This window comes from Arachis stenosperma, chromosome 6, assembly GCF_014773155.1.
Source record: "Arachis stenosperma cultivar V10309 chromosome 6, arast.V10309.gnm1.PFL2, whole genome shotgun sequence".
NCBI classification, from domain to species: domain Eukaryota; kingdom Viridiplantae; phylum Streptophyta; class Magnoliopsida; order Fabales; family Fabaceae; genus Arachis; species Arachis stenosperma.
Genome location: NC_080382.1, coordinates 79946026 through 79972467, shown reverse-complemented (window position 1 = coordinate 79972467; position 26442 = coordinate 79946026). Strand labels below are relative to the sequence as shown.

Here is a 26442-nt window from a genome sequence, read left to right as displayed (position 1 = left end):
TCCGGTCGACTCTCCTCAACAAGAAGAAGTCGATTTGAGAGCTTGTCATGCCACTCTTACAGGTTATAAGATGTTCGTCTCTCTTTTTAAAACATGTATTTGCGATGAGAAGATCAAAGGTTGAGGAAAAGTCCAAAATAATTTTACCCTCGGCATTGATCACCCCGAAACCATGGCCTCCGTAAATACTCCCATATCCAGTCACTTCTCTCCTAACATGGCCATTTAAATCTCCCCCTAAGAAAATCTTATCTCCCAAAGGTATGCCTTGAACCAAACTCTCTAGATCCTCCCAAAACCTTATCTTGTGTTGTTCGTCCGAACCCACTTGCGGTGCATAGGCGCTAATCACATGGAAAGCACCTCCCTCTACCACAAGTTTGATAGAGATGATCCGATCTCCCACCCTCTTGACATCCACTATTGTATGAAATAAATTAAAGAGTAAAATATATCAACTATTGTATGAAACAAGTAATTTGTGAATTTAAATATGAATGTGTAAATAATAATTATTTTCAAGAATTACAAAATAATACGCACTTTTTGAATAAAAAATTTGAATGTAAAAATTATACATTTTTTAAATGCTTCTATGTTAGTTTTCTCTTAACAAAGTTTTACTTTTCTATCTTACACTACTAGAAAATGGCTTAATAAAGACAGATTTACAGACAGATTTGGTCTATATTACAGACGGATTTTTGGTTACCAACGGAATTACCGACGGATTTTGTCCCTTTGTAAAAGCCACGTCAGAAATTATTTACCGACGGATTTTTTTCCGTCGAAAAATTACCGACGAATTTTTACCTGTTACCGACAGATTTTCCCTCTGTAAATTATCCATCCATTTCCTTGAAGACGACGAACTTTTCGACGGATTTTCAGACGGATTTTTCGTCTGTAATTATAGACAGATTTTCCGATAGATTTTCTGTCGGTAATTACAGACGGATTTTCCGACGGATTTTTCGTCGATAATTACAGACAGATTTTCCGTCTGTAATTTTTTTTAGATTACAGACAAAAAATCCGTCTGTAAATTGCCGGTAAGATGAAATGGAATTTTTTTTAGATTTTTTCATTGTAAAATAAACCTGTTTTATATAAAATAATATAAATTTAATAATAACAATTTTTTATCTAATTAGTATTCAAATATTTATAATATTACAAAAATAAACAAATTCATCATATTATAAAGCTAAAAGAAAAGTATTATAAACAAGCAAGTCAATATAATTCAAGACATAAACAAAGTGTATTATCAACTATAATCCTCAGTATATTGTTTAACCATACTAAATTTATCAACTATAGTCCTCAGTATCATCTTCATCCCCATCATCATCATAGTCTTCATCCGAAGAGATTGAAGGTGGCGGCGGTGGCGGTGGCGGTGGAGCAGTAGTGGAACTACTTGACGCTCTAACCTTCTTGTAATAGCTAACATAAGCCTCATTCCATCTCTTCTGTTTCAGCTTTTCCTTCTTGGCCTTTCCAATTGCACGTTCTAACTTTGCTAACTTCTTTTGAGTCTTTTTCAAAGGAGCCAAGCATGCATCTAACAACTTACTAATACGCTCATCTATCTGTTGAGTAACACGTTGAAAAAGCTCTTCATTGAGATTATGAATCTGTTCTCGCAAATCAGGAACATAATTTTGATTTGTAGATGCTCTTCCAGATACAGAGTTGGCAGAAGTGGTTCTAGACTTAATAAATCTAGAAAAGAATGCTCCTTTTCCATAAACTCGATTCTTCTTTTGCCCACCACACACTTCCTCCCAAATCAAGTCTTCATCAATTGGTGGTAGCTCCATTCCTTGTGCTTGAGCCTCGACATGTTGGGCCTGAACTTCTGCTAACTTTTTTATAAACTTCTCCTGTTGCACAATGATTACAAAATACCAACAAATTTTCATCCTTTCCCAATAATTCAAATAGAATAAGCTCTAAAATATTCATGATTCTCATTACAAAACACAAAATAATATTCTCACAAGAAGCAACAGGAACAATTGGCAAAAGGAACAATTAACTAAAGTAGAAGAATAAATGACATAAATCAAGACATCAAACATAGAATATCCCAATTAGGTGGCATGCATTATTAACAGCATTTGTTTGCCACACAAAAAAAAGTTTTTAACAGCATTTGTTTGCCACACAAAAACTCAAGTCATTAACATATCAAATACTCATTGATTAGAATCTCTATACATATATATAATAATCTATAATTAGGTGAGCCAATTCAATATTCTTATATTCATGCTAGTTCCACATTCTTTAATTTCTAATATACTATTTTGTTCAAAATAAACAATTATTTGAAAAGAATGAATTAGTATAATTATTAATCAAAGTCAAGCCAAAATGGCATCAATGACACAAGATTTTGCTTCGCTGAACCAACAAAATAAAGGTCATGAATTACTCTAACATCTCACTGAAAATGCAGCAAAAGGAACAGTAAATTCATCTTTTTCAGATATGTAAATTAAAACACATGTTGCTTTGCTCAGATCTGGAAGAAATTAGAGTCTCATTTTGCTTGAAATGTTAAAAAATAAAGGTACTATAACTCTGGTTTTTGGATGTAATTCTGTTAAAAAATAAAGTTCAAAAACACTACTACTACTACTACTACTACTAATAATAATAATAAGTAATAGAGAAGAAACTAAATAGTAGTAGTGAAAAATCTATCTACTTAATATTTATACTATATCTCACATGAGTGTCTTGAGAGCGTTTGTCCACCCATTTAGACTTGTCACTTTTAAGTGTGTGGGTTTCCTTGAAGACTTCCTCATGAGTTGGTGTACGGTCCAACTGCTTCTTCTGTTTCACATAAACACAGAATAAAAAAAATTTATATAAATAAATGTCTATTAAATAAGATCTAAAGCCACTTAAATTATGTTACCATCCTCTCTATAGTTGAGCTCAGTGGAATAGAACCACCGCAATGGACAGAACCACCTAAGAGTAACGCTCGATTCTCCCTCACTTTTTTCCTTATATTTTTCCATTTCTCATCCGTTTCCCAGTACTTTTCCAACACCTTTTTGTAAGCAGGAATTAGCCATTCGTGGGTTGTATCCACACCCTCACGGATATCTGACATCATTTGGCTAAATCGCTTACTTGTCCTATATTTGAAAGCCCTCCAAAAAAACTCCTCATCATCATCATCAATAAAAAAATGGCTCTGCACATAAAAATGATACTATAATATAAGATAAGACAAGAAAATAACCCAGTATTAAGCTCTTTTTGGATACTAGAGCTCTCTATGATAATTAAGACCCTGGATGTTAACCTACTGCATGTTTGCTCCCGTTTTTCTCCAGTTCATGATTTATTGTTACCTCTTTATGGATCATGTATATTCCTATTTTAGCTATACAACTATATATCATGAATTATGGTATATTAACATGATTATTATGATTATTCAAAACTGATTGAAACAGGTAAACAAAACTTAGCAATTTATATATAGGACATTTATAAAGCTAAGTGAAACACATATTCTCATGATATTTTTCTTGCAGGACATTAATCAGCACATTAGCAAAAAAGAAAGGTTAGAATTATAGTATAGATGACAAAGATATACATAAATCATATATGATCATTGATATATATCTTATTTTTACCTTCCACTCCTTAAACCAAGGCTTCTTTATCAGAAGAGGGACATCCCCAAACTTTTTATATGGTTTATCATACCGTTTCTTGATGATCTCTGTAATCTTTTGCGAACCAGGAGGGAAAGGTAACCAACTGATAATTTTATAAAGAATTGACATGTTAGGAAACTAAAAAAAAAAAGCAATTATTTCTCTAATTCAAGCAATCAAATTTTACCTTGTTTTTCCATCAGGAACCAATCTTTGTTTTGTGACAACATTAGGAACCGATGCAGTTTCTGATGGAGGAGATGTACTAGAGCTTCCAGATGTTTCTGAATCAACTAATAAGCTGGAATTGCGAGACGGAGGAGGAATCAAAATTGGAAGAGGGGGTGGTGGAGGGTCCATACATCCTGGAGTAGGCTAAGTTGGTGGAGGAAGACCAGTGTAGCCTGGATTAGACACCATCAAATACGGTTGCTGGGTAAGTGGTTCTGACTGAAAATTTGGCACAATTGAAGTCCCAGAAGAGGTGGAGGTGTTGGTAATAGCGGCTGCGGCGGTGGCTCGAGAACCTCTATGACCTTTGACACCTTTACCCTTGACCTGAGGAGCCATGATCTACATATATATTAAAGACAAAATTAAAACAACACAAGCTAAAATAATATTAAAGATGAAACCAGCATGCATTCCATCAACTGCTGCACTAACAATTCCATCAACACAAGCTAAATTATGTTATATATAACATTGTTCAGTGCAAATCAGCAACAATTAAGTAAAGTAGCAACTACCATATAGCGTTCTGTAATGTAAACAATTTAAACCACCCATTATTCAAAAAATAAAAAATAAAAGAACAAAAAGACTACCTACTAACTTTGCATCACTGCAAATTCTACAATAATAAAACCTAATAATTTATTTTAATTACCCTTTTTACTATTAACTGATTCAGTAGTATAACAGATTATAAAATATGTAAAAATTACGAAAAATATTTTAATTCTTTTAACCATATTGCAGAAAGTAAATGAGAGATGAAACATTAAAATTTTGAAAATGGAAAGTTCTATATATACTGCACCAAAACAAAATTAAATTAAATTAAATTAAACATGAAAGTTTGAAAAGCTATTTTCTTACTCAACCTGCAGCTTTTATGTTTCAACTACCTGCATTCTCTACTATATATTTAGATTTAAAGAGAAAGATAGAAAAGAATGTTACCCTATTAAAAATCGATATCATCATCAAAGTCTGCAACATCATCATATTCATTTTTATTAGCTCCAAAACTAGAGCCAATGGACAATTCGATAATGCGGTCCTCTCCAAATGGAGACTTAAGACTAATAGGAGGCTTGTGAATATTAAGCTTCCACCAAATTTATTTTAATATAGCAAACTAAATATTAAACTTGTGAATAATCTATCAGGATTTGCTTTTTACAAAAATACCTCTTTGATTGTGGCTTTCACAGGGACACCAAGACGGCAGTCTCATTCAACCGTCTATCTTTAAGGATCTAAAAACACAGCACAAGTGAGTAGTCTAAGTTAAATTGTAAATAGACATAATACCAAACTCAGGAGATCATATAATACAAGCATTTTTAGTAAAATTCTGACATAATAGTTAATCATTTAATTAAACAATCTAGCAATAAATTAATTAAGTACTATAGCAGCAGTAAAGCAGAAGTAAAATATAATATCATTACAGAAAATTATAATTAAAAATATCTCAGATTATTATTGAAATTAAAACAAAATTAAAGCAATTACCCACGCACTACGTTTTATTAGTAAACCAAATGCACTTTTCGAACACTATTGTACTTTAGTTTGCACATTGGGTTCACGGGTTGGTAGTTCACGGGACCGAGCTATTTTCAAATTGGACTTGGCACACTCAATTTGTCTCTAACCTAAAATGAAAAGAAATAGAATTGAATAATTATTTTTATTTATTTTAAAAAATAATTTTTTTAATTCGTTTTAGAAAATTTTCTTTTAAATTATGCCAATAAATTCTATGTTTTGTTTTCCTTGACAGCGTGAGAATGAGACTGGTGACTTCATTAAGTCAATTCAATGTTTGATGAACGAAAATGAAGCTTCTGAAACAGATGCACGTGAGTGCATAAAATCCATAGCACTATGCATGTACCAACATGGAGATGGCCATAGCATTCAATATTCTCAAATCAAGAATCGCATATTATCATTACTTATTCTACCCATTTAGGATAATATATATGTATGAAGGACATGCTGCATAATGGAAAAAAATGGAAAAAATGGAAAAAAATTCAACCAATTCAGCTAATTAAAGTAAGCATAATCAGCAATATGCTGCATTCATTTGAAAAAAAATGGAAAAAAATTCCTTTAAATAAATTAAATTTTAAAAATAAATAAAATTTGAGGTGCATCCTACCCTGTATATTTTCAGAGAATGATAAAAATCAAATACTCCAGTACGTGGTGATCCAATCCAATGTCCCAACAAAGACCTTTTTGTTATCAACAGTTGCTACTGCACTAGAACCAGGTTCTTCAAGGAATGTTCCATCTGTAACCTGCAAATTTATAGTACGCTAACAGGTGTGTCCTCATGAAACTAACCTTTATGACAATATATTTAACATGAATTACAGATTTCAGCCATTCACAAATTACCACCAAAAAGTTTTATTTTACAAAAGTACATTAGTCAGTGAGTCTTACAGCCAATAAACATTGCCTATTAATAAGTCAATCTCATATAGATGGCATATACTGACAGTAAAAGGAGGCACAAAACAAAGTTAAGTACCCAGCCGTTTCTCCTCTACAAGAGAATAGCAACTCAATAGCAATTAGCCAACTGTTATTAGAGGCAGATTAGCTCATGGAAAGCCAAAAATCCGCCAGTATTATAAACTATAATATCATTCCCTTTCTAACACATACACACTCAGACGCATAGATAAACCAGGTAATATAGTAAAGAGCAGGGTCGGCAAATATAACAATGTTATTATCTTTTTATTTTAATTTTCAAATAATTTTGTTTATTTATTTCCATTATTTAAGTAAAATACATTTTATTAATATGATAAACTAATTAATAATTTAAATAAATAAATAAGTAAAGTTCGTCACAGAATAAAGCAGTGAGAACACTTGATGTCAGGATGGGGAAGTTGAATAGAGAAAGAAGAACCTTAGCGTTAGTACAATTAACTTTCTGAGCAGCATCCACAATAGCTTTCCCAACTGGATGTACTGAGAAGCTTCCGTACCTTGGATTCAGCTCCAACCCAGCTCAGAAAAACTCCAGGTTCTGTTTGTTCAAGGGACCTTCACAGAAAACCACTGTGTAGTTAGGAGAGCAAGTATGTTTTCTTATGAGAAAGGACATAACAAGATAGAAGAATGTTTCGGAGGCTTTTCATCAAACAGCTTACATGCATCATTCGAAATGCTTTGATTAAATAAAAAATTCATCACAGCAACCAAATAAATCACAAAATCAAAAGCAAACCCTAGCTTAATCCCAAATCAGAAATGAAATCAAGCAGCAATTAAACTAACTGGAAGAAAATATAGTCACCATAGATGTTGGGTTTGAAGAGAAGAAAAAGTCACTGAAGGAGGATTAAAATTTATACTCATAAAAGTAGAGTTAGGTTTACCGAGAGTGATGATTGACAACGACGAGAGTGATGGAAGTCCCAAATGTGTTGATGATGGAAGAATGCGGTGGATGACTGTGGTTATGGAACAGCGGTGATGGAAGAATGTGGCACTGAGGAGCAAGATTTGGAGTGTGAATGGAGTCTGAAGCTGCTTGTGAAACTCGTTTGGAGTGTAACTGTGGAGCTCGAGGGTATAGAAGCAACGTTTAGGTTTAAGTCAATATTACCGATGGAAATTTTTAAATTACAGACGGATTTTTCCGTCTGTAATAATTTAACAAAACGCACCGTTTTTGTCCATTTAGTTACAGATGGAAAATCCGTCTGTAACCATTTCCCACGAAAAAAAATTAATTTTTCCGACAGAATTATCGACGAATTTTCTTTTCCGTCTGTAATTTATGCTAATTCATTTTTTTTTATTTTCCGACAAAAAATTTCTCTGAAATTTCGTCTGTATTTTCGTGGGATAAAATCCGTCAAAAATATCCGTCTGTAATAACTAGTTTTCTAGTAGTGTTAATGGTAAAATGTTGTATTTAAAATTTGAAAAATATAGTGGTAATTTTTATCAAAAGTATATATTAACATATTGTGAAGAACTCTCTTGTTTAGAAGTTTTAGAATTACAATTGTGCTAAATTGATGTTCTCTTATTTTTAGTATTTTCTTTTATCTTTTCGATAAAATTCGGTTTAATTTTTTTAAAAATTAAATAACGATAATTCTTATCAAACGAATAAATTAACATATATGAACTCTCTTATGATTTTATATAATTTATTTTAAATAATTATTCTTTAAATTAGATTTTAATAAGTATTGTCAATGTTAATTTTCTCATAATCGTCTATCATCATTAAATCACTTTTGAAAAAGTAAATGAGAGAAAAAAATATAGATTAAAGAATACTATACTATTTAAGAAAAAATTGTAATAACAAAATAGAACAATATCAAATATCTAAAAATAATTGTAGAATTATTTTGATTTTTCTTTTAAAATATATTATAAATAGATTACAAAGGCATTTATGGTTTTCAATTAATTATTAGTTGATCATAGAAGAATCCAATGAAGGACCCAACATGCATTCTATAAAAGTAGTAGCCAAGCTTGATCCTCTTAACAAACTACTACAAATGTAATGTGCACACTTCACAGTCTACTGTGACTTATGCCTGTGGGGCCTCTTCCATATTCTATGAGTATATAAATTTAATGCTATATGTATATCCTTGGGTGAGAGATAAAATCAAGCTGCGAGAGAACCACAATACGATGGAGTGATGGACCATCTAGCTAGCAAAGTAGCAAGCAAAGCAAGTAACAACTGGGAATTAGAACTGATATTCTCTGTAGAAGTAAAACGCTAAAACAAAAATGTTTCATTAGCAATGTTATTCTAAATTATTAATATGCTTAATTAATTCTAGTAGGTCCCTAGTACTATGCATTATTATTATGAGAAGCAGCAATAGACAAAAAAGAGTGGGAAACCACAATTGAGAATTCAAAGGGTAAACTGTTAATAGAAATTGAAATCAATTAAGTTGTTTGAGGACAGTACTGCACACTAAACTGTGGGATCCGCGTTTGTGTCGTCTCTCTGAAATTCACAATTGGGACGGGAATTTTTTATTTTAATAAATAAATTAATTATAATAATTACTGAAATAAATAATTTAAAAAATTTTTATTAAAATAAATATTCTTTTCTTATTTCGTTTACAGTATAAATGAGACAAAACAGGTGGACGCAATACGGATATATCTCGTTTATATTGTAATACATATATTTAAAAGAAATTTAAAAATAAAAAAAAATATTAATAATATCAATAATATAAATTTTTAGCATGCAATTGGAACATAAAAATGTTGGTAAGAGAGATTAAAATGGATAAGTTTGATCAGTTAGTATTCAAAAAGTTTGATGGGATAGTAGGAAGAGAATTGAGACGGTTATTATCTCTCACGTGAGATAATCGTTTCAATTCTCTTTCTATTATCCCCATCAATTTTTTCTAACAATTGGCAAATAATTTTTATGTGCTCTTTTTTGAGTACTAATTGATTAAACATATCTATTTTTAAAAAATTTAAATTAAATTATGATCCAATTAAATTGATTTAAATTTAAAAAATAAAAATAACCGTTTGCCAATTTTTAGAAAAGATTGATGTGATAGTGGGAAAAGAATTAAAACGGTTATATTCCACGTGGATAGTGAGAGATAATTAGCGTGAAAGATAACCGTTTCAATTCTCTTCCCACTGTCCCATCAACCTTTTTGAGTACTAATTGATTAAACATATCCATTTTAATCTCTTCTATAAACTTTTTTATGTACTAATTGCATGCAAAAAGTTTGGATTATTAATAATATTAATATTTTTTATTATTTTCAATTTTTTAAAAAAAATACATATATATAAATTATCTCAATTACAGTGTAAACGAGATAAGATATGGATATTTATTTCAGTAAATATTTTTAAATTATTTATTTCGGTAATTGTTATATTTATTTAATTTACAAAAATAAAAAATCCGACAACACGGTGATGAAAACTCACGCAAATTGTTTGAATTAGGTTTTAAAATGGTCCTTAAAATTGGCGTCGTGCATTAAAATTGTTTTTGAGATTCTAATTGCACCAATGACGTCTTTAAGATTGACAAAAATACACCACGTTAGTCTCTGACTTTCTGGCCCGTTTTTCATTAACGACGTAATGACATGGCTTGATAACGTGAGCTGTTAGTGACACGTGTCACTCCATAATTTGGCCACATGTAATGGTATGATGATGTAGTGACCAGTGACACGTGGCATGCTGATATGGATGGTTGTGTCATGTGTCACAATGCTATTTGGTCACGTGTTCGTTTGTGCCACGTGTCGCAACAGTATTTGTCCACGTGTCGTCCATTATGTCATCATTGTAGATGCACAAATTAGTCCATCACTTTACATTAAGTGACTCATTTTAGTCCCACAAATTGAATGTTGTAACCATCCTACCCCATGAGGCCTGAGATTTCTCATTTCTCATGATGTTCGCCGACATGAATAGGTTTAAATATATATCTGGCATAGGTAGTAAGTTAAAATTATAATTCATGGTGCTAAAACTTTTTAGCTTTTCCAAATGATAAGTTTTGGGTAATTAATTAATTACCGTTATAATCAAATTTCTTTTATTTTATTAATTTATTAAGTTCACTGAATAATAAATTAGTAGAGGAATAATTATAAATGCATCGTCAATCAACAATTGGTAGATGATCACAATTTCTATTCTTAACCCAAAATACTTTTGTCATAGGATAAATCAAACTAATGCTTTAGTCATTCTTATGAAAAATCTTAAGATCAACTAAACCATTAGTTCACCTAAGCCAATTATAATTTAACCATGATTAGAAGCAACAATGTTACTCCTTTCTTTTCCATTATTGCCACGGACAGCACCTCTCCCCTTCTCAAACCGTGATTTCATCTCATGGTTAACTAACCTAGTAGATGCTTAGTCATTAAACTCAAGTACATGTATTGTCTTATTCACCAACATCAGCCACAAAACAAACATGCAAGCTTACACCCGTTCTTCACTACATTGTCCTCATTCCACTTATTCATTTTCTCACACACAAACTGAAAAAAGGAAGAGAGAAAGAGTGAAAACCAAAGTGACCCAACAAATACGGTTAGCTTGTCATCTTCCTCTTCCCTTCAATTTCGGTAGGAGGTTGAAGAATGTAGCCCTCCTCTTCCTCTATTAACCCTTATAGAATTGAAATTCTTTACTGGGTAAGCTAGTCTTGGCTCTCCCTCGCTTCTATACGATTCAGTTTCACCATTATTGAACAATTCAGCCTTGCTATTTCTTCTAGTTTAGGAAGCTCAAGGGAAGTTCCTCTAGTCTCTCTATTCCACTGAGCCATTCGATCAGAGAAGGTGAGAGTTACATCTCCTCTTTTCTGATGGTCAGAGTTTGGCCCTAAGACCCTAAGGATAATGATGAATGAAATTAAATTATGATGCATTAGGTGTTGTAGTTAAGAAAGTGAGTTTAGGAGCAAAGCATATCAATTTTTGACATCACCAAGTAAGGGTTAGGATAATTAGATTGTTAATTTTGTGGCTGTGCCTATGATGAGAATTGATGAAGTATTATATGCTTGACTGATGATAAATATGATTCTAGTATGTGTTTGAATGATGGATAGGATATATGAATTGATATGTTTGGTATAATGCTGAAAGGTGAAAGCTTGACTTTGTTTAGGTACTTGAAATTATAAAAATTGTCGAGTTTGGGTTTTTAGGTTATGTTGGTTGTGAAAGCAACCCTAGATAACTGAAGAAAAGTTGGAAATATGATTTTGGAAGGGATATAAGTTCAAATGTGAGTTATGGTATGTAAGGTTGTTGAAAAGGTCCAAGGCAGAATTTTCTGCATAATTGACAGTGGAATAGACCAGTTTTTGGAAGCAGACCAGGTCCTATTTTTGAATGAAACTATTTTTCTATAAAATTTTAATGTGTTATGAGCGTCTCATAAAAAATTCAGAATTTATTGATGAGTAGTTTGGAAGAAACAGTTTTTAAAGATTGATGGATTCTGCAGAAAATTCTGTTTTTCTACTGCAGAAGCACCAACTTCCAACCCACTTAATTTACAATTCTGAAGCGTTTTTGAGCTGAAAGCAATGGAAGTTTCAAGCTTTTTGTATCCAAAATATTTAGTTTAAATTTTGTGTCAAAAATCTTTTTAACCAATTAGATATATAGCAAAAAATGTGAGTTGCTTGCTGGATTTTGAAAACAGATTTTTAAAAGGCATGGCTGTGTTTCTAACCTCATAACTTCTTCATGTGACATGATAAAGATCTAGAATTTGATTCATTGAAAAACTAGAAGAGTCTTGCATAAGGTCATAAATTTTGAAAAGCAATGGGTGAAAATTGGATTTTTAGGGCATTTTACAAATTTACTACCCCCTGCTATTTTTCTGCACTTTTAAAAAAATCGTGACAGCATCTTTTTAAAAGAGATAGTACAAGTGTAAACTAAGACCAAATTACCTCAATACCAAGTTTTAGATTTTAACACAGTAGTATTAATACAGCCAAGAAAGATTTAAGGATAATTAGTGATGCGGAGGTATGTATAATTAGGCGGTGATGCGGAGGTACGTTTTATAATATTGGTGATGTGAATATAATAAAGGAAGAGAAAAATAGAGAGTCATATGTAAAAGGGGTAATGGTAACGGAAATGATTTGAGAAAAGTATATATTGAATGGGCCTTGTGCCAGACTGCTAATGCGAAAGAGCCCGCTTAACGGATAGCCTGAGATTGCTAATGCGGGAATGTTTGCCTAACTGATAGTACTATTTCTTACTATGATGCACATTAAAATGTTATTATAAGGAGGCCTAATTGACACAGTAAAGGAACCATATTCAGGTTCGCTCCGAGTAACGTCGAGTTGTAGGTAGACAACCGACTCATGAGCTCATGACCTGCGCTAGGAACAGGCATGCATCATCTTGTTTGCGCATATGAACTTCCTGTGAATTGTTTATTTCCATTTTCTAATTGTTTATACTATCTACTCGTTGAATGGATATTTGTGCCCTGTGTCTCTATGTTTGTTCTTTTTCGGTTTCACGACAAATTAGAGACAAAGACCCTAGGTTCCCCGTTTACCTTGCTGAGAACTCTAGGTTCTCACCCTTCTTTTCTTTCTTTCTCTCCCTCCCAAGATGGGATCGGCAGAAGAGTCAGTTGAGTTTTGGATTTCGGTACATCATCCACATTTCGATCCCGGCATTCCGGAGATTGACCTAGCTGACATTTTACTCATTTTGACGATCAGTAGTATTACTTTTTCCTCGCTTTTGTAGTACTTTTAGAGGGGTATGACCTCTTAGTAGTTGGTTCCAGTTTAGGAAACCCATGCGAGGATTGGGACCGACTTCCTTTTTTGTATCTGTATATATAACTTGGTGTTACACTCGGCTTTTGATAGATGACATGTATCTCTAAGCTTAACTCCTGTGTATATTTATATATATGTATATATGTTATTTTATGTTACCAAGTATTTATCTGTGATATTGATTTGAGTATTAACCTTGCGAGCAACTAGATGATTTTTTTATGATAAATAAGTTAATTACGCTGAATCGATCAAGGCTTATATTAATATTTGCTTATAAAATCCGAGTCTAGAGCCAAGTAGGTTCGTACGATAAGTAACACCTAAATGAGATAGTCCATTCACCAGTTTTTTCTCATTTTTCTCTATAAATTTAAAATTCTCAATATCTTTGAATGCATTAATTTCAATTCTATTTTTTCCTATGTTATTCAAATATAAGTGCTTTTATAAAATATTTTTTCTCTTGCGAATACCCCTAACCGCCATCTTGGAATTGACGTGAAGGCATTTCAAGCACCCTCACTACCATCTCCGACCTCTTTCGTCTAGACCGAAGAGGTCAGAGATGATAGTGAGGTGCTTGAAGTGCCTTCAGTCTAGCCCATTTACACACAACGAAAATGTGTATTTCATAAGAACAAAAAAAATATTTATTTTAATTATTAATTTCTTGTTAAAAACACATGTTTTTTTGATGAAAAATGTGTCTAATCAATCATATAATTCTTTTTTTATAATAACATACTTTTATATTACAAAATTTACTAATATTAAATTATTATAAAAAATTAAATAATTAAAACTAAAATTTTAAAAATTTTTATGAAAGCACTTGTATTTAAATGATATATGAAAAAATAGAATTGAAATTCGTGCATCCAAGATATTGAAAATTTTAATTTTTTTAAAAAATAAAAAAAATTGGTGAAGGGACTAGTTTGGTGCATGATATTCAATTTTAGGGACTAAAATGAGTCACTTAATGCAAAGTGATGGACTAATTTAGTGCATCTACAATGATGACATAATGGACGACACGTGGACAAATATTATTGCGACACAGAGCACAAATGGACACGTGGCCAAATAGCATTGTGACACATGGCATAACCAACCACATCAGTATGCCACATATCACTGGTCACCACATCATCATAACGTTACACGTGGCCAATCTATGGAGCGACATGTGTCACTAACAGCACACATCATCAAGCCATGTCATCACATCGTTAATGGAAAATGGGTCAGGGACTAACGTGGTGCACTTTTGTCAATCTCAGGGACGTAATTAGTGCAATTGGAATCTCAAGGACAATTTTAATGTGCCACGCTAATCTCAGGGACCATTTTGGGGTTTAACTCCAAATTATTTTAAAGAGTTAATAGCTATTTCTGACCATGGATAATGCAGATGTTGATAAAAGTGAACATAAAAAATTGAAACTATAGTTATACACATATAAGTTTTGTTCGACAAGAATAACCAATCGTTAAATTTTAATTGATAATTTTGTAAATACCCTTATCCTTTTCTCTTTTTTCTTCGTCTTCCTTCCATAACTACCATCACTTCTGTCACATCCGCCTCAACCCCTAAATTTTCTCACGCTAATTTAACAAATCCTAATTCCCTCCTTTCTTTTGGAACGAGAATCCACATTCTTTGGTTCCTTAACTAGTTTCTTTTCTTTTGCTAAGCATCAATGTGTTTGGAAGTGCGAATCCGATTCGATTTGTGGTGAATGAGGAGGAGCATGTTGCGGCGGTTATTGACACCGCCCTTAAGACCTACGCCCAAGAGGAAAGGCTCCCTGTTCTCAGCAACGACACCACCAAATTCACCCTTTACTGCCACTATGTTGGATCTGATGGTACTTCCTCCAATTTTTGAAACCCTAACTAGCTCGGAGGAAAAACAAAACCAATAACTGCTGGAGAGAGAGAGAGAGAGAGAGAGAGAGAGAGAGAGAGAGAGAGAGAGAGAGAGAGAGAGAGAGAGAGAGAGAGAGAGAGGTATCAATACTAAATCAGAGGTTGATCGTAAGTGAATCAACAACATCCTCGACAAGCAGCTGGAGCGTCGTCATCATCAACATCGAGGTCGAGGCCAATCAACGGTAGGGACCAAACCCTCATTTCTCTTATCTGGCAAGTCTTCTTCCCCACTTGACCAAGCTCTCGGAGACTCTCACTCCACCGCCTCTGCCACTATCTCTAAGTACTCTAATGCTTCCGACGAGAAATTTGAGACTGACAACGAGGAGTCTAATGTTAGTGGTTCTGATGGAGATGACACATCGTAGATCTCATGATTCTATAATTTGAGAGGGAACGAGTTCTTCTGTGAGGTAGATGATGATTACATCTAGGATGACTTCAACCTTTGTGGATTGAGCAATGATGAGCGGATAATTTATATGCTTTTTGGCATTATTTTTAGGTAGTTTTTAGTAAGTTCAAGCTACTTTTAGGGATGTTTTCATTAGTTTTTATGTTAAATTCACATTTCTAGACTTTACTATGAGTTTGTGTATGTTTCTTTGATTTCAGGTAAATTCTGGCTGAAATTGAGGGACTTGAGCAAAACTCTGATAGGAGGCTGACAAAGGACTGCTGATGCTGTTGGAATCTGACCTTCCTGCACTCGAAATGGATTTTCTGGAGCTACAAAATTCCAACTGGCGCGCTCTCAACGGCTTTGGAAAGTAGACATCCAGATCTTTCCAGCAATATATAATAGTCCATACTTTATTCGGGAATTGACGACGTAAAGTGGCGCTCAACGCCAGTTTCATGCTGCTGTCTGGAGTAAAACGCCAGAAACACATCACGACCCAGAGTTGAACGCCCAAAACACGTTACAACTTGGCGTTCAACTCCAAAAGAAGCCTCAGCTCGTGGATAGATCAAGCTCAGCCCAAACACACACCAAGTGGGCCCCGGAAGTGGATTTATGCATCAATTACTTACTCATGTAAACCCTAGTAGCTAGTCTAGTATAAATAGGATAATTTACTATTGTATTAGACATCTTGGGACGTTTAGTTCTCAGATCATGGGGGCTGGCCATTCGGCCATGCCTGAACCTTTCACTTATGTATTTTCAACGGTGGAGTTTCTACACACCATAGATTAAGGGTGTGGAGCTCTGCTGTACCTCAAGTTTCAATGCAATTACTATTATTTTCTATTCAATTCTCTTTATTCCTATTCTAAGATATTCGTTGCACTTCAACTTGATGAATGTGATGATCCGTGACACTCATCATCATTCTCACATATGAACGCGCGTGACTAACAACCACTTCCGTTCTACCTTAGACCGGGCGCATATCTCTTGGATTCCTTAATCAGAATCTTCGTGGTATAAGCTAGAATTGATGGCGGGATTCATGGGAATCCGAAAAGTCTAACCTTGTCTGTGGTATTCTGAGTAGGATTCCGGGATTGAATGACTGTGACGAGTTTCAAACTCCTGAAGGCTGGGCGTTAGTGACAGACGCAAAAGAATCAAGGGATTCTATTCCAACCTGATTAAGAACCGACAGATGATTAGCCGTGCTGTGACAGAGCATTTGGACCATTTTCACTGAGAGGATGGGATGTAGCCATTGACAACGGTGATGCCCTACATACAGCCTGCCATGGAAATGAATGATGTAAGAAAACTGTAATTTGAGCAGTAGGAAAGCAGAGATTCAGAAGGAGCACAGCATCTCCATACACCTGTCTGAAATTCCCACCATGGGAATACATGAGTAACTTTATCTTTATTTTAAGTTTATTATTTATTATTTATTATTTTCGAAAACCCAATAATCAATTATAATCCACCTGACTGAGATTTACAAGGTGACCATAGCTTGCTTCATACCAACAATCTCTGTGGAATCGACCCTTACTCACGTAAGGTATTACTTGGATGACCCAGTACACTTGCTGGTTAAGTTGAACGGAGTTGTGTCCACACATAGTATAGAGCCACAATAATGATTTCATACAATTACAAAGAGACCAACTTTGATGATCACAATTTCGTCCACCAAGTTTTTGGCGCCGTTGCCGGGGATTGTTCGAGTTTGGACGACTGACGGTTAATCTTGTTGCTCAGATTAGGTAATTTTCTTTTCAAAAACTTTTCAAAAATCTTTTTCAAAATTTTTCTTTTCTTTTTCGTTTTTTTTTTCAGAAATATTTTCGAAAAAAAATTAATAAAAATCCAAAAAAAATTAGAAAATCATAAAAACCAAAAATATTTTGTGTTTCTTGTTTGAGTCCTGAGTCAATTTTTAAGTTTGGTGTCAATTGCATGCTTTAAAAATTTTTTTCTTGCATTTTTCGAAAATTTCATGCATTCATAGTGTTCTTCATGATCTTCAAGATGTTCTTGGTAAATCCTCTTGTTTGATCTTGATGATTTCTTATTTTGTGTTGTTTGTTGTTTTTCATATGCATTTTTCGTTTGTTAGAGTCCATGCATTAATGATTTCTAAGTGTAGTGTCTTGCATGTTTTCTTTGCATCAAAAATTTTTCAAAAATATGTTCTTGATGTTCATCATGATCTTCAAGGTATTCTTGGTGTTCATCTTGACATTCATATTGTTCTTGCATGCATCATGTGTTTTGATCCAAAATTTTTTATGTTTTGGGTCATAATTGTGTTTTTCTCTCTCATCATTAAAAATTCAAAAAATCAAAAAAATATCTTTCCCTTATTTCTCTCATAATTTTCGAAAATTTGTGTTGATTTAGTCAAAAATTTTCAAAATTAGTTGTTTCTTACAAGTCAAGTCAAATTTTCAAAAATTTTAAAATCTTATCTTTTCAAAATCTTTTTCAAAAATCATATCTTTTCAATTTTATCTTTGTTTTTTCGAAAATTTTCAAAAATCTTTTTCAAAATATTTTCAAAATCTTTTTCTTATCTTTATATCAAATTTTCGAAAACTCACTAACAATTAATGTGATTAATTCAAAAATTTGAAGTTTGTTACTTTCTTGTTAAGAAAGGTTCAATCTTTAAGTTCTAGAATCTTATCTTGTAGTTTCTTGTTAGTGAAGTAAGTAATTTTAAATTTAAAAATTAAATCTTTTTATCTTTTATCATATCTCTTTCAAAATTTTATCTTTTTCAAAATTTGATTTCAAAATATCTTATCTAACTTCTTATCTTCTAATCTTTTCAAATTTGATTTTAATATCTTTTTCAACTAACTATTTGACTTTTTGTTTGTTTCTTATCTTTTTCAAAACCACCTAACTACTTTTCCCTCTTCAATTTTCGAAAATACCTCTCTCTTTTTCAAAAATTCTTTTTAATTGTTTTAAATTTTAATTTTAATTATATCTTATCTTTAATTTTCAAAATTACTAACTCCTTTTCAAAAATTAATTTTCGAATTCTCCCTCTCTTTTCTTATTCTATTTAATTATTTATTTACTAACACTTCTCTTCACCTCTCTTCATCTAAAAATCCGAACCCATTCTTCTTCACTCTTCTCCCCTTTCTTCTACTAACATAAAGGAATCTCTATACTGTGACATAGAGGATTCCTCTTCTTTTCTTGTTTTCTTCTCTTTCATATGAGCAGGAACAAGGAAAAAGGTACTCTTGTTGAAATTGATCCTGAACCTGAAAGGACTCTGAAGAAGAAACTAAGAGAAGCTAAATTACAACAATCTAAAGGTAACCTTTCAGAAATTTTCGAACAAGAGAAGGAAATGGCAGCCGAACCCAACAACAATAATGCAAGGAGAATGCTTGGTGACTTCACAAAACCAACGTCCAAATTTGATGGAAGAAGCATCTCCATTCCTGCCATTGGAACCAACAATTTTGAGCTTAAACCTCAACGAGTTGCTTTAATGCAACAGAACTGCAAGTTTTATGGACTTCCATCTGAAGATCCTTACCAGTTTTTAACTGAGTTCTTGCAGATTTGTGAGACTGTTAAGACAAATGGAGTAGATCCTGAAGTCTACAGACTCATGCTTTTCCCTTTTGCTGTAAGAGATAGAGCTAGAATATGGTAAGCTGGTCACAGCCTTCTTGGATAAATTCTTTCTTCCTCAAAAGCTGAGCAAGCTTAGAGTGGATGTTCAGACCTTCAAACAAAAAGATGGTGAATCCCTCTATGAAGCTTGGAAAAGATACAAGCAGTTGACCAAAAGGTATCCATCTGACATGTTTTCAGAATGGACCATATTAGATATATTCTATTATGGTCTATCTGAGTTTTCGAAAATGTCATTGGACCATTCTGCAGGTGGATCCATTCACCTAAAGAAAACACCTGCAGAAGCTCAAGAACTCATTGACATGGTTGCAAATAACCAATTCATGTACACTTCTGAGAGGAATTCCGTGAATAATGGGACGCCTCAGAGGAAGGGAGTTCTTAAAATTGATGCTCTGAATGCCATATTGGCTCAGAACAAAGTGTTGACTCAGCAAGTCAACATGATCTCTCAAAGTCTGAATGGATGGCAAAATGCATCCAACAGTACTAAAGAGGCAGCTTCTGAAGAAGCTTATGATCCTGAGAACCCTGCAATAGCATAGGTTAATTACATGGGCGAACCTTATGGAAACACCTATAACTCATCATGGAGAAATCACTCAAATTTCTCATGGAAGGATCAACAAAAGCCTCAACAAGGCTTTAATAATGGTGGAAGAAATAGGCTCAGTAATAACAAGCCTTTTCCATCATCTTCTCAGCAATAGACATAGAATTCTGAACAAAGCTCCTCTAATCTAGCAAATTTAGTCTCTGATCTATCAAAAGCCACTTTCAGTTTCATGAGTGAAACAAGATCCTCCATCAGAAATCTGGAGGCACAAGTGGGCCAGCTGAGTAAGAAAGTCATTGAAACTCCTCCCAGTATTCTCCCAAGCATTACAGAAGAGAATCCAAAAGGAGAGTGCAAGGCCATTGATGTGATCAATATGGCCGAATGCACAAGGGAGGAGAAGGACGAAAATCCTAGTGAGGAGGACCTCCTGGGACGTCTCTCAAGCAAGAGGGAGTTTCCTAGTAAGGATTCAAAGGAATCTGAGGCTCATATAGAGACCATAGAGATTCCATTAAATCTCCTTCTGCCATTCATGAGCTCTGAAGACTATTCTTCCTCTGATGAGGATGAAGATGTGACTGGAGAGCAAGTTGCTCAATATTTAGGAGCTATCATGAAGCTGAATGCCAAGTTGTTTGGTAATGAGACTTGGGAAAATGAACCTCCCTTGCTCATTAGTGAACTAGATACCTGGATTCAGCAAATTTTACCTCAAAAGAGACAAGATCCTGGCAAGTTCTTAATACCATAGGTACCATGACCTTTGAAAAAGCTCTATGTGATCTGGGGTCAGGGATAAATCTTATGCCACTCTCTATAATGGAGAAGCTGGGGATCATTGAGGTACAACCTGCCTTGTTCTCATTACAATTGGCAGACAAGTCATTAAGACAAGCTTATGGAGTAGTAGAGGACGTGTTAGTAAAGGTTGAAGGCCTTTACATCCCTGCTGATTTCATAATCTTAGACACTAGGAAGGAAGAGGATGAGTGCATCATCCTTGAAAGACCTTTCCTAGCCACAGCAGGAGCTGTGATAGATGTCAACAGAGGTGAATTAGTCCTTCAATTGAATGGAGACTACCTTGTGTTTAAGACACATGGCCATCCCTCTGTGACAAAGGAGAGTAAGCATGAAGAGCTTCTCTCAGTACAGAGTCAAGAAGAGCCCCCACAGTCAAACTCTAAGTTTGGTGTTGGGAGGCCACAACCAAACTCTAAGTTTGGTGTTAAGACCCCATATCCAAACTCTAAGTTTGGTGTTGGGACTATACAACATTGACCTGATCACCTTTGTGGCTCCATGAGAGCCCACTGTCAAGCTAATGACATTAAAAGAGCGCTTGTTGGGAGGCAACCCAATTTTTTATTTTTTTATTTATCTAATTTTTATTTTATTTTATTGTTATTTTGTGTTTTATTAGGTACATGATCATGTGGAGTCACGAAAAAAATATAAAAATTTAAAACAGAATCAAAAACAGCAGAAGAAAAATCACACCCTGGAGGGAGGACATATTGGCGTTCAACGCCAGTAAGGAGCATCTGGCTGGCGTTCAATGCCAGAACAGAGCATGAATCTGGCGCTGAACGCCAGAAACAAGCAACATTCTGGCGTTTGAATGCCAGGAATGTGCCTTGAGGAAAGCTGGCGTTGAACGCCAGTAACAAGCATGGAACTGGCATTCAACGCCAGAAACATGCTACACATGGGCGTTGAACGCCCAGAGTGTGCATCATCTCGGCGTTTAAACGCCAGAATGGTATGCAAAGGCATTTTACATGCCTAATTGGTGCAGGGATGTAAATTCTTGACACCTCAGGATCTGTGGACCCCACAGGATCATCTCAGGATTTGTGGACCCCATAGGATCCCCACCTAACATATTCCTACCTTACCTCCTAATCCTATAACACTCTTCCCCAAAACACACTTCCCAACAACTTCAATCTCTCTTCTCAATTACCCCCTTCACCACTCACATCCATCCACTCTTTCCCATAAATCCCACCTACCTTCAAAATTCAAAAACACTTTCCCACCCAAACCCACCCTAAATAACTGAATCTACACCCTCTCCCCTCCATATATACCCTTCCATTCTACTTCATTTTCACACAACAAAACCCCCTCTTCTATACCTTGGCCGAATCCATCTCCCCTCACTCTCCTCCATATTTTCTTCTTCTTCTTCTTCTTCTCTTCTTTCTTCTCTTGCTCGAGGGCGAGCAATATTTTAAGTTTGGTGTGGTCAAAGCATAATATTTTTTTGTTTTCCATTACCATCAATGGCACCTAAGGCCGGAGAATCCTCTAGAAAAGAAAAAGGGAAGACAAAAGCTTCCACCTCCGAGTCATGGGAGATGGAAAGATTCATCTCCAAAAGCCATCAAGACCACTTCTATGATGTTGTGGCAAAGAAGAAGGTGATCCCGGAGGTCCCTTTCAAGCTCAAGAAAAATGAGTATCTGGAAATCCGACATGAAATCCGAAGAAGAGGTTGGGAAGTCTTAACCAACCCCATGCAACAAGTCGGAATCTTAATGGTTCAAGAATTCTATGCCAATGCATGGATCACTAAGAACCATGATCAAAGTATGAACCCGAGTCTAAAGAATTATCTCACAATGGTTCGGGGGAAATACTTAGATTTTAGTCCGGAAAATGTGAGGTTGGCGTTCCACTTGCCAATGATGCAAGGAGATGAACGCCCCTACACTAGAAGGGTCAACTTTAATCAAAGGTTGGACCAAGTCCTTATGGACATATGTGTGGAAGGAGCTCAATGGAAAAGAGACTCCAAAGACAAGCCAGTTCAACTAAGAAGACTAGACCTCAAGCCTGTGGCTAGAGGATGGTTGGAGTTCATTCAACGCTCCATTATTCCCACTAGCAACCGATCTGTAGTTACTGTGGATCGGGCCATCATGATTCATAGTATCATGATTGGAGAGGAAGTAGAAGTTCATGAAGTCATCTCCAATGAAATCTACAAAATAGCCGAAAAGCCCTCCACCATGGCAAGGCAGCTTTTCCTCACCTTATTTGCCATCTATGTTACTCAGCTGGAGTTATCATAGAAGGAGACATCCCCATTGAAGACGATACGCCCATCACCAAGAAGAGGATGGAGCAAGCAAGAGAGACCCTCCACGGATCTCAAGAGATGCATGAGGAAGCTCATCATCAAGAAATCCCTGAGATGCCTCAAGGGATGCACTTTCCTCCCAACAACTATTGGGAACAACTCAACACTTCCTTAGAAGATTTGAGCTACAATGTGGAACAATTAAGGGTGGAACATCATGAGCACTCCATCATTCTCCATGAAATAAGAGAAGATCAAAGAGCAATGAGGGAGGAGCAACAAAGGCAAGGAAGGGACATAGAAGAGCTCAAGGACATTGTTGGTCCTTCAAGAAGAAGATGCCACTAAGGTGGATTCATTCCTTGTTCTTATTTCTTTCTGCTTTTCGGTTTTTATGTTGTGTTCATTTATGTTTTGTGTCTCTACTTCATGATCATTAGTGTTTAGTAACTATGTCTTAAAGTTATGAATAATTCCATTAATCCTTCACCTATCTTAAATGAAAAAATGTTTTTAATTCAAAAGAACAAGAAGTACATGAATTTCGAATTTATCCTTGAATTTAGTGTAATTATACTGATGTGGTGACAATACTTTTTGTTTTCTGAATGAATGCTTAAACAATGCATATTTTTGATCTTGTTGTTTATGAATGTTAAAACTGTTGGCTCTTGAAAGAATGATGAACAAAGAGAAATGTTATTGATGATCTGAAAAATCATAAAATTGATTCTTGAAGCAAGAAAAAGCAGTGAAAAAGCAAAGGCTTGCGAAAAAAAATAGAAAGAAAGAAAGAAAAAGCAAGCAGAAAAAGCCAATAGCCCTTAAAATCAAAAGGCAAGGGTAAAAAGGATCCAAGGCTTTGAGCATCAATGGATAGGAGGGCCCAAGGAAATAAAATCCAGGCCTAAGCCGCTAAATCAAGCTGTCCCTAACCATGTGCTTGTGGCATGCAGGTCCAAGTGAAAAGTTTGAGACTGAGTGGTTTAAGTCGTGATCCAAAGCAAAAAGAGTGTGCTTAAGAGCTCTGGACACCACTAACTGGGGACTCTAGCAAAGCTGAGTCACAATCTGAAAAGGTTCACCCAGTTATGTGTCTGTGGCATTTATGTATCTGGTGGTAATACTAGAAAACAAAGTGCTTAGGGCCACGGCCAAGACTCATAAGTAGCTGTGTTCAAGAATCAACATACTTAACTAGGAGAATCAATAACACTATCCGAAATTCTAAGTTCCTAGAGAAGCCAATCATTCTAAACTTCAATGGAAAAAGTGAGATGCCAAAACTGTTCAGAAGCAAAAAGCTACAAGTCCCGCTCATCTAATTAAAATTAATATTCATTGATATTTTGAAATTTATAGTATATTATCTTCTTTTTATCCTAATTGATTTTCAGTTGCTTGGGGACAAGCTACATTTTACGTTTGGTGTTGTGATGAGCGGATAATTTATACGCTTTTTGGCATTGTTTTTAGGTAGTTTTTAGTAAGTTCAAGCTACTTTTAGGGATGTTTTCATTAGTTTTTATGTTAAATTTACATTTCTGGAATTTACTATGAGTTTGTGTATTTTTCTGTAATTTCAGGTAAATTCTGGCTGAAATTGAGGGACTTGAGCAAAACTTTGATAGGAGGCTGACAAAGGACTGCTGATGCTGTTGGAATCTGACCTCCCTGCACTCGAAATGGATTTTCTAGAGCTACAGAACTCCAAATGGCGCGCTCTCAACGGCGTTGAAAAGTAGACATCCAGAGCTTTCCAGCAATATATAATAGTTCATACTTTATTCGGGAATTGACGACGTAAACTGGCGCTCAACGCCAGTTCCATGCTGCTGTCTGGAGTAAAACGCCAGAAACACGTCACGACCCGGAGTTGAACGCCCAAAACACGTTACAACTTAGCGTTGAACTCCAAAAGAAACCTCAGCTCGTGGATAGATCAAGCTCAGCCCAAACACACACCAAGTGGGCCCCGGAAGTGGATTTATGCATCAATTACTTACTCATGTAAACCCTAGTAGCTAGTCTAGTATAAATAGGATAATTTACTATTGTATTAGACATCTTGTGACGTTTAGTTCTCAGATAATGGGAGCTGGCCATTCAGCCATGCCTGAACCTTTCACTTATGTATTTTCAACGGTGGAGTTTCTACACACCATAGATTAAGGGTGTGGAGCTTTGCTGTACCTCAAGTTTCAATGCAATTACTATTATTTTCTATTCAATTCTCTTTATTCCTATTCTAAGATATTCGTTGCACTTCAACTTGATGAATGTGATGATCCGTGACACTCATCATCATTCTCACCTATGAACGCGCGTGACTGACAACCACTTCCGTTCTACCTTAGACCGGGCGCATATCTCTTGGATTCCTTAATCAGAATCTTCGTGGTATAAGCTAGAATTGATGGCGGCATTCATGGGAATCCGGAAAGTCTAACCTTGTCTGTGGTATTCTGAGTAGGATTCCGGGATTGAATGACTGTGACGAGCTTCAAACTCCTGAACGCTGCGCGTTAGTGACAGACGCAAAAGAATCAAGGGATTCTATTCCAACCTGATTGAGAACCGACAGATGATTAGCCGTGCTGTGACAGAACATTTGGACCATTTTCACTGAGAGGATGGGATGTAGCCATTGGCAACAGTGATGCCCTACATACAGCTTGCCATGGAAAGGAATGATGTAAGAAAACTGTAATTTGAGCAGTAGGAAAGCAGAGATTCAGAAGGAGCACAGCATCTCCATACACCTATCTGAAATTCCCACCATGGGAATACATGAGTAACTTTATCTTTATTTTAAGTTTATTATTTATTATTTATTATTTTCGAAAACCCAATAATCAATTATAATCCGCCTGACTGAGATTTACAAGGTGACCATAGCTTGCGTCATACCAACAATCTCTGCGGAATCGACCCTTACTCACGTAAGGTATTACTTGGATGACCCAGTACACTTGCTGGTTAAGTTGAATGGAGTTGTGTCCACACATAGCATAGAGCCACAATAATGATTCCATACAATAACAAAGAGACCAACTTTGATGATCACAATTTCGTCCACCAAGCAATCAACTACTTTATTATGGTTACGCTCTTGATTTGATTTAAGATGTTGAATCCTCCCATGGTGACACGTAGGATGTTGGATTTTGCAACGGAAGTGGTGGTGGTAGTGGTTATCGAAAGAAGACAAAGAAAAAAAAGAAAGGAAAAGGGTATCTACGGAATTATAAAAAAATTTAATGATTGATTATTTTTGTCAAACAAAACTTATCTTACATGGGTATAACTTCAGTTTTAATATTTTATAATTAATTTTTTTAGCATATGAATCTTTTATGGTTAGAAATAACTATTTACTTTTATTTTAAATATATTAGAAGATTTGTTATTTAACTAAAAAAATAGTGTGATTTGTTGTTTTAGGGATATATCTTATACACAAATGGCTCTTAAATG

At 34.8% G+C, this 26442-nt stretch overlaps 1 pseudogene; it reads left to right on the top strand.

Moving 5' to 3' along the window:
- Positions 1-7430: 7430 nt before the first annotated feature.
- LOC130934224 (casein kinase II subunit beta-1-like) lies at positions 7431-26121 on the top strand (annotated as a pseudogene).
- The last annotated feature ends 321 nt before the right edge of the window (positions 26122-26442 follow it).